General features: G+C 49.0%; 1 protein-coding gene across 1 annotated transcript in view; it reads right to left on the reverse strand.

The window, feature by feature from the left end:
- CACUL1 (CDK2 associated cullin domain 1) overlaps positions 1 to 8,839 on the reverse strand; it is a 598,839-nt gene extending 590,000 nt beyond the window's left edge. Inside the window, exon 1 of the mRNA XM_069611925.1 lies at positions 8,801 to 8,839. The gene's annotated coding sequence lies outside the window, so the exon portion shown is untranslated. The remainder of the gene's footprint in view (positions 1 to 8,800) is intronic.
- Between the last annotated feature and the right edge of the window lie 675 nt (positions 8,840 to 9,514).

Below are 9,514 nucleotides of genomic sequence, written 5' to 3' on the forward strand. Positions count from 1 at the left end.
ACCAGAACCAGGTTCGATTGATCGTTGCCCCAGCAACACCAGGACGCTAGGACCAGGCAAGATAGCAGCCCCCATGCACCAAAGTGACCGGGCCTTGTTAAGGCGTCCACAGAGTGGTTGCCACGTCGCCCAACTCCTGGTCCCGTGAGAAGTCATTGGAAGTAATGGCACCAGGATCCAAGTAAGGCACGCACCTGAGTCTTACTATGGGGTGTGTGGGTACGGTGTACAATACCACACTTCTATTTCATGAAAAAGTTAATCTGTACAGTCTGCAAATTGGGCTATGCACACTTATAATGCAACATAAGAATAAACATATTCCTTTCGCGGACAGTGCTCTGTATTATGTCTTTCTAGATTGTTATTATAGCTAACAAAGTAAACAGCACAGTTCTTTGTCATGATTGATTTCCTTGCTGGAAGCACTGTGTATTTCATGCTCTTTTCAAATGTTTATAACTATGTTGATTTTATAGTAATTGGGTGTGTGAGAAACCAGAAGGTGTCTCACCCACTAGTCCCGGGGATCTGTCATCCAGGTGGACAGGACACAGCCATCGCTTTTGGATCAAGTATATGGGGGTGGACCAGTGCGGGAGGATCGTCTGGATGAGTGGTCATCGGGGAGTGGGACACCGGATGGTGAGACACAGTATCCCCTTCTTCATAACACCTTTACCCCATCCTACCAAGTAGGATATTTCGGAACTCCAACCGCTCCCCCTCTGCACCCCACTTTTCAACAAGAACACATTCTCACGGACAGCCCGCTATGAGAGAAAACAGATTAACACCTGAGCCGTTTACCTGACCTGTCCCAATACAATAGTCAGGCATGGTCAGGCAATTACTGACCATCACACACACACCCGACTTCCATTAAGCTTCCCCACACACATAAAAGGCAGAGCACGAGAGCACACTGAGAGCGAGGCAAAATGCACGAGGTAACAGCAGTTCCAAGATGGCAGTTTAACAAGAGGAGAAAGATGGTGAAACAGAAGGGGATAGCAAGGAGGGAAGTTCCCTAGACCTTTTCGACAAGGAACAGTTGCTTTCATGAGCCCTCGAGATTGGAAAGTGCAAGAACAGGAAAACAGGCTGAAGAATCCTGCATTGTGTGTCGGAGATACCCGGGGCCTTCCCGCGTCAAGAATCAAGTCGGGGAGAATTACCCGCCATGGTACTGTCCTTGGTTCCAAGAACAGTATTGTCAGTGAAATCAACACAGCCGGTGAGTTGGGGACGATACAAGACCAGTCTGTGTTGAAGCCAAGGTTGCAAGCAGCAACACTGTATGGCGAGCGATGGAACGAACATTGTTTGAAATACGTGTGATAAAGAAACAAGTAAAGTTGAACTACTGAAGAGTGGTGTCCAGTCAACTCGTCGAAAAAAAACTGGTCGACTGCAATTTGGTCGAAAACCAAATGGTCGAATTTTTTTTTTTATTTTTTTTTCGGGTTTTCGTTTAGTTAAAAAAGGGGTTTTTAGAGAAAAAAAGGGGGTTGGGGGGGGGGACCCCCCAAAAAAAAAAAAAAGGAATAAAATAAAAAATAAAAAATTTCGACCATTTGGTTTTCGACCATTTGTCTGGTCGACCAATTTTTTTCGACGAAATGTCTGGCAACCCTGAAGAGTGATTGAACTTTAAAAGATACGATACCTTTGAGAGAGTGGTCCGGCACCACGTGGGTGCTCAATCGAAGGTCTCTTTAAGGTATCCAGTTGAAAAGTGAAAGTTGTTGAGAGTTGTGAATGAAAGTGGTCCTGCGATGGGTCAAGCAAAACCCTGCGCACAATCAAAGGTCTTCGATGTTGATACAGTAAAGAACTTTTGTGGCAAAGCTTATAAAGTTGGTCCAAGTCCAGCAGAGCTGAGATCAATTGAAAGCTTTGTGTTAAAGTGGGTCTGAACCCGACGGAGGTGGAACCGGGGTGAAGCGAAAAAAATCCCCTGAGAAGGTTTTGTGTTGAAGTGTGTCTGAGCCCGGCAAAGGGTGACCCAGGGTGAACAGAAAATCACCCAAGAATTTGTACGTGTAAAACCCTAAGGAGAAAGGAACTTTGTTGTTGGTCGTATTGCATCAGACCCTCTGGTAAAGAGACTTTGAATGGCAAAGAGACTTTGACACAGAAGGCCAAGTTTTGAACTGCACCCTGGTGCTAGAGAAGCCAGAGACTGTGCTAAACTCGAGTGTGCCGCCTTGTCCCGTGCTGAAAACATGGTGAAGGGAAGCCAACGGTTTGTATATCCCGACATATAATTTCTTGAACACTTTTCTTTTGCATAACATTGTTTCCCACGCTATTTGTATTTAGAAGTAAGGATTGGCAATAGGTTTATTAGTATAGGCCCTTTTATTTTGACAAGGCACCAGTAGGACTGCGTTATTACTATTTGATGGTCGTAGCTTGCTCCCATCTGTAGATGTAGGATTAGACAGGTGTTTATCACACCCTTGTTGAAGTTTAATAAAAACCCTTGAACTATGATCACTTGTGTCTGTCTTACTGTTTGATACCATGCCTTCCTTACAGGTGCCACCATGAGAGAGATTGCAGGTCATTATTAATGAGTATCTCGTTCATGTTGCCCATTACCAAATATTCTGAAATCTCACGAAGTACATACATTTCATATAACGTATAAACCATCACGAGTAATATATATCTCATATTAGATATTACTATATCATATCTTGATCTGCAATGTTATATAAAACATTTTAAATTTCGCTCTTCATTCATCCCTATTGGTACAATCAACTGCAACAAATGTATCCAAAAGGCTCTTTGAGTAACATGTTTTGGGATCTACTAAGTTTTTTAGACTTTAACTGCTCAAATCACATTTTCCTGCTTTTTTACATTATTTTTTAATCCCAAAATGCCTGCAGAGACCGCCGCACTCTTTTTCACCTACTCCCCTATCCACCAGTCTATATACTGTCATGTGCCAGAAATAAAGAAATAGGTCGGACCGCTGGACATGATTCAACAAAAAGATGTTTATTACCTTAAATGAAAGCCTGCCTAACCTGGTCCTACTGCAAATGTGACAATCCAGATCTATGACTGAAAAACCTAAAGGTGCTCGTCAGGACATCTTGTCAACATAAATAGGTCTGCCCTTGGTACGAAACATAATTTAACTAACTGGTCCTACCTCCAAACACAAACTATTACAAGTGAGAGAGCTGGTCCCCAGCACCAATGCCCACGCCTACGCCACTGTCTAGCCTCTCAGCCATTCCTCCTGCTTTCCTGAAATGTGGTGGTTGCTTGCCTCCCCTCTCCTCCCACCTCGCCCAGGAGCGTGCCCTGAGCACTGGATGTCTACAGAGCGCCATTCCCTGAAGGTAAGCCCATTTGGGTGACAGCACGGATTACGACATGCTGCTTCCCAGTAAATTTCATAAAACAGCAGCAGACTTCCAAAATTCACAGTGCTGCAAATGTACTATATTGCCTACTTTATCTCTTTGCCAACACGTGTGGGCAGTGCCAATGCTGTTTTTACTCCTTTCATTATGGCCGCCCTCTTCCTCGGCACTGGAGTGCCTCAGAGGGTTGCCGTGGAGCTCAAGTCGCATTGTTCCTGATTGGCTCGCCCTTTGTGTTATTTGGCCTACCGGGAGCCGGCAGGCGAGAGAGTCGGCCCCTGGCACCAAGGCCCACATGAAGACCCCTATCGGGACCGGTCCGGAGCTGGAGGGAACCCCCTCCACGCAGCCACTCCTGCAACTATCTGCAGGCCTACACTGCACAATGAACATGACTGTACCCCTGCATTTCGGGTCCATGAAAAACGTGCTACTACCTTTTACCGGTAAGCACCCCAGATCACCTGCACCACAACCCACTACATGGTTTCCTGCTGTTTCCTGCCCCCCATGCCCTACAGCCTGACTGCAACCTGTATCTTCTTCCCACTTGATATGTGTATCTGCTGTACATTTCACATATAGCTTGCTTTCTGCTGCCTGCTAGTGCCAAACCCATAATTCCTCTCCCAGAGCGCCTTTATTATCTTTATCCTCCATTTTGTGCTGTAACTAGTGCTTTTTGGTAATTTTAAATCTAGGTGTGCTTTTATTCTGTGCTCTGCTTGCCTTCCTTTGCACACCTCCTCCTCTGTGCCTGCCTGACTGCTGGCCACTTAGTGAATTCCTGTGCACTGTGCAGCTTCGCTGCTTATCTCTCTCTCCCGATCAACCCCCAATCTCTCCTATCTATTCTAACTGCCGTTCTATCACTTACCCTACCTCTCTCACAAAGTCTGGAAGAAAAGAGCTGAAAAAAGCTCTACTGGACTTTAATCCAGGCCTACCTATCGTTGACACTTACATCAATGCCACTTCCAGAGAGACCATTACGGACATCCTCTTCACTGTCCCCTCTCCTGACTTATGGGCCCCCCATATGGTGTCCACTCTTTCTCCTCCTTGACCTATAATGGTGGCACCATATTGGAAGTACTCCCTGCATACTTCTCATCCTCTAGGTGTATCATTAATGTCTATCACAATGGCACTATCATGGCCCCAGATTCTCAACCTACTATTCTCCTTCCCGACCAGTGCCTGCCGTCTCTCATAAACGTCCTCCCTTCTCTTGCCGCCCTTGCTTCCTCTCCCCTCACTTCTCCACCACCGCCGATGGGAGTACCATGCCCCTGTACACCTCATCGGAAAAACTTCAAAAGGTGGTAACCAGCGACTCTGAATGCTCGCTCTGCTGTCAAACACTCCTCTGACATGTGTCTCCTTCTCAAAGACTTGGACCTGGACGACCTTGCTCTTACCGAGCCGCTGTTCAATATCAGCTCTGTCACTGCTCTTGACACTCTCCTTCCTGAGGGCTACAAAATCCTCTCCAAACCCAGAGCCAACAGGCCTGGAGGTGGAGTGGCCCTGATCTTCCCCGAGTGGGTCGGTGCTTCCATCATTACTACTCAATCCTACTCCTTTTTTGAATGCCTGGCTTGGGGTCTCGCCTACTCTCTCACCCTCGCCACTATCTACAAACCCCCTGGCCCCATCTCCCTCTTCCTCTCTGAATGGGCCAACCTTGCTTCATCTCTTCTTCTAAGCTCCTCCTCCATGGTGACTTTGACATCCACCTCGACTCTCTTGAATCATCCACCTCTCAGTTCCGTGTCCTCTGTGACTCCCTCTCTCTCACTATTCTTCCTTCCATCCTGACTCACTCCTTCACCACACTCTTGATGCCCTCTTCTCTGCTGACATCCCCATCTCTAATCCAGTCACCCCACCCTCTCCTGGTCTGACCACTCTCTCCTTTCCTCTCAGGTGCGTCCCCTTGGCCCCCTATCGGAGCCACCCTTGGCCCTGCTAGCCTCCTTCACCGTCATTCGAAAGGATGAAGCGAGTGTCCGTTGCTGCTTTTGCCTCTACCGTCCTCCCTCCTCCCACCCCCTCTCCTGACTGTCCCTCTGACTCTGTCCTTGTTAACCTGCACCTTACCATCTCGAAGACCCTTGACATCTTCGCCCCTGCCATGAGGATCCGCCTAACACCTGCCACGAAGAACAACAGCTGGTATGACTCCAATCTAGCATCACTGAAACACAAGTGCAGAGTTGCTGAACTGCAGTGGCAGACCTTGGGCTTATCCTCTGACAAACTGGCCTGCCGCCTGCTCCAAAGGCAATATATTGCTGCTCTATCTTCTCTAAGAAGTGGGCCCACATCCAAGCCTTCATCTTTGGAACCACTAACAACACGGCCAAACTTTTTCAAATCTGCAAGGAACGCGCCGATTCACTTGCAGTCTCCGCCTCTCTCTTCCCTTCACAAGCTCTCTGCGCTGCCTTGGCCTCCCACTTCACATCCAAAATTCAGTACATCCTGTCCTCACTCTCGTCCAGCCCCATCTCCTCTCCCACACCTGCTCCCCTGCCTCCCTTGGGCCCCCTCCTCCAACTCCCTCTCTCTCCTCCCTCCTGCCCACAGCATCGGATGAGGTCGCTAAAGTGGTCTGCTCTATGGAGGAATCATCCAAACACCCACTTCCTGCTCCTCCAGAGCCATCAAGGACAACATTGCCTCCCTCGCACCAGCTCTTTCTGACTTCTGTAACCACTCCTTTACCACTGGCTCTTTCCCTCTATCCCTCAACCACTCCCTTGTGCACCCTCTCCTAAAAAAGTTGTCTGGTGACCCCTCCTGCCCGGCTAACTATTACCCTATCTCTACTACCCCCTTCCTGGGTAAACTCTTAGAAAAGCTGGTCCTCCCCCAACTGACCCTCCACACTGATCTCGTTGGTTGCCTTCACAACAATCAATCAAGATTCCAGGCATCCAGAGGCACGGAAACTGCTCTCCTGAACACCCGTGAAACTATGCTCGCAAATCTCGACTCCAACTCTCGACTTCTCCCTTCTCCTGATGCCGGATGGGCTCTTTCCTCCATCCCGTGGCGTGGAGGCCTAGGACACACCCCCTGACACCAACCTGAAGGTAAGCCCTCAGGGATAATTATGTGCTTGCCCACGATGCGCTCTTAGCACTGCACGTAATTTGCTTTTTGGGGTCTACATAAATTGAATTGGCAATAATTAGCTACACCTGAACAGACTGCCTCCCTAAAGATTGCAAGAGGCATGAAAGTGCTTGGAGGAGAAGAGCAACTGAACTGCAGAAGGTATACAGAGCTGGGAACTAGAGTGTACGCCTCACCCCCCTCTTTTCTAATTATGGTTTCGGGAGTCCCGGGCTCCAGAGGCAGCAGCACCGAGGTCAACATGCCCTACTTAGGAGAGCCACATTGCTGGTTTTTACCCCCTCCCCCCACCGTGGGATTCATATTGTGCTATTGGAAGGGAGTTGGTTCCTGGCTAACAGCATTGACTACAGCTACCAAAATTCCTTGAGGCCAAAATTGGCAATAATCAGCTAAACCTGAACAGACTGCCTCCCTGAAGATTACAAGAGGCATGAAAGCACTTGGAGGAGAAGAGCAACTGAACTGCAGAAGGTATACAGAGCTGGGAACTAGAGTGCGCGCCTCACCCCCGCTTTTTTATAAATTGAATTGAGGAACTGTTTCTTTTGACTACATCTAAGTGCTACTGCGAGGCTCATTTCCTGTGTATGGCACCATAATCCTCTAGCTTAAGCAGGCCTTCCAACATGGCTGATGCCTTTGTCCCTGCAGTGCCGGTTTGCTTACCCTTCTCCTGCTGGCCAGGGATTGGTTATTTCATTCCTCATCTAGACCAATCGGGCGAGCCGGCAGGCGAATGCCGGCCTGCCTCCAAGGCCTGCGATGTAGGCCCTCAGTGCCTGCCTTCCCCCCCCCTCACTTCTCCTGGTGCCGGGTGCGCTCTGTCCTCTAGCCCGTGGCCTGCAGGCCTAAGAGACCCCCCTCTGCCACCAACCTGAAGGTAAGCCCTCAGGGCTAATTTTGTGCTTGCCCACGATGCACTCTTTGCGCTGCAGGTAATTTGCTTTTTGGGGTCTACATCAATTGAATTGAGGAATTGATTCTTTTGACTACTATTAATCTAATCAGTATGGGTTTCCTCTCTTCCCGATATTTTAATACTCCATTCACAACTTTTGCTGGGGCCCTTTCTTTGTGATGCCAATAAGTGCCTTCCTTTCCTACTTTCATGCCATCTATTTTGCCACTCCTCCCCGACTTCTCCTCTCCTGATCACCTGAACTTCGACCACACTTAAGGGGATCTCAATAGCTATGGATTCTCTTTGTGTTGCCTCATACGCTGGTCTAGTCCACAAGCTTGTTTCCTAAGAGGCAAGGGAAAAATAAATTTTTGTTAGGGGATTATGGGTAAGGGAGGTATTACACCTCCAGGCAAGGAGAAGCGGGTTCATAAGGGAGAGTTTGAAAGAATGCTACCTGCGACAGTGGCTGGGTTTAAAACCTACATACATGTCAATATCCATGCTGGATTTACCTTTGCATTCGGGGACTTGTAGTCTAGCACTTCACCCACCATGGTGACATCTCAAGCACAGCTGGCCGTACCCCCTCCCTGCACTTAAAAATGTCCAATGTTGGTTGTCCTTAATTTATGTATGTCCACTTATGTATTGTCCCTGGTGACTGTTCCATTTACTCCCCTCTACAAACTGATCAGAATGTCACTCAAACTCACCCCATTGTAAGAAGTTCGCTGCTTCCCGTCCAATCCAATTTCTCATCTATTGTACGTTATGTTGTGATCTAAAGAGCATTGCTCCTCCTGTATATAAATAAATCATTTTTAAAAATGTGTAAATCCAGACCTACAGGTTCCAGAATACCAATGTAAAAGCAGGGCTGAACTAGTATCTCCCAAATGTGCACTTTATAAATATAAAAAATTAAATACAAATAAAATTGAGTGGATAATGTTGGCGTGCATGGGAGGAGGAAAAGGCACGTGAAGGTAATGTGTGGTTGCTGCCCCCTTCAAAACGAGGATGCGTTGAAGTGTCTTGCTCAGTGAACCTTTCATTTGAAATGATCCAGATATGTTTATCTGATAAAAATGTGCAAGTTAGTAACCTCGGCAGAGCCCTCAGGTTTTTCGTTGTCATGCGTGAGAACTCCGCCATGACGTTTTAATTCCTTTGTATTCTGGAGACCTGCATTTGTTTCCCCGTTTGAAGAAAAAAAAAAGGACGACAACTACAGATCCCAGAATTCCAAGCAAAGCCAGGACTGCGTGGTCTAAAACATAGCAAAGGGAGACTTCAGTGCATAAGCCTAAAGCCTGTGTAATAGGTGAAAAAAGGGCCGGGCCGGCCCAGCCATCGTTACCGCGATGATGCCATGGCGTCTGCGCTTTCCTCCATTACTCCTTTCTCTACTGTCAGCCCTGGGTCACTTATCAGCAGAGTGGGCTCACCTGGGCGGGTGGAGCGCGCAGCCCAGCCCTCCTGGGAAGCAGCAGGGGCGGGCCTAGAGCAAAGGCAGCCAATGAGGCGCGCGACGAGCACCAGGTGGCTGCCTTGCGATTGGCTGACGGTGCTGGCCGGCGCAGCTGCCGGGGCGGGGCTGCGCTGCGCTGATTCCGGGCAGGTGCGCGCGCTGCTCTAGGCGCAGAAGAGGGCTGCAAAGCTGCGCGCGCTTTTATTGAGAAGAAGCAGGTCGCGCCTGGAAGCTTTCCCGAGGAGTTCGCGCCGCGGCAGTGGGCGCAGGCTGACGAGTACAGAGCTAACCCCCCCCCCCCGCCTGGAAAGCGTTACAGCAGAAAACCCCCGCGATACCGCACGAGAAAACTCTGCGCTAGGGGCGCAGCGCTCGGCCACAGAAAAGCACCGTCCCCGCGGGCACGGCCTCCAGCACCGGAGACCGGCGCACTGCCCAGAAGAGGCGCAGGCAGCCCCAGGAGGGCACAGCCCGGGGCCAATTACTGCACACGGCACCAGACCCCCGGGTGATAAGGCACAGCAGGTTAATAGTGCTGCACGCCACCCTCCAAAGAGCAGGACCTGAGCTATCCCGCGCATAATACGGCGCAGGGGAACCAAA

This window comes from Ambystoma mexicanum, chromosome 8 (genome assembly GCF_040938575.1).
Source record: "Ambystoma mexicanum isolate Mex_15411 chromosome 8, UKY_AmexF1_1, whole genome shotgun sequence".
Classification (NCBI taxonomy): Eukaryota; Metazoa; Chordata; class Amphibia; order Caudata; family Ambystomatidae; genus Ambystoma; species Ambystoma mexicanum.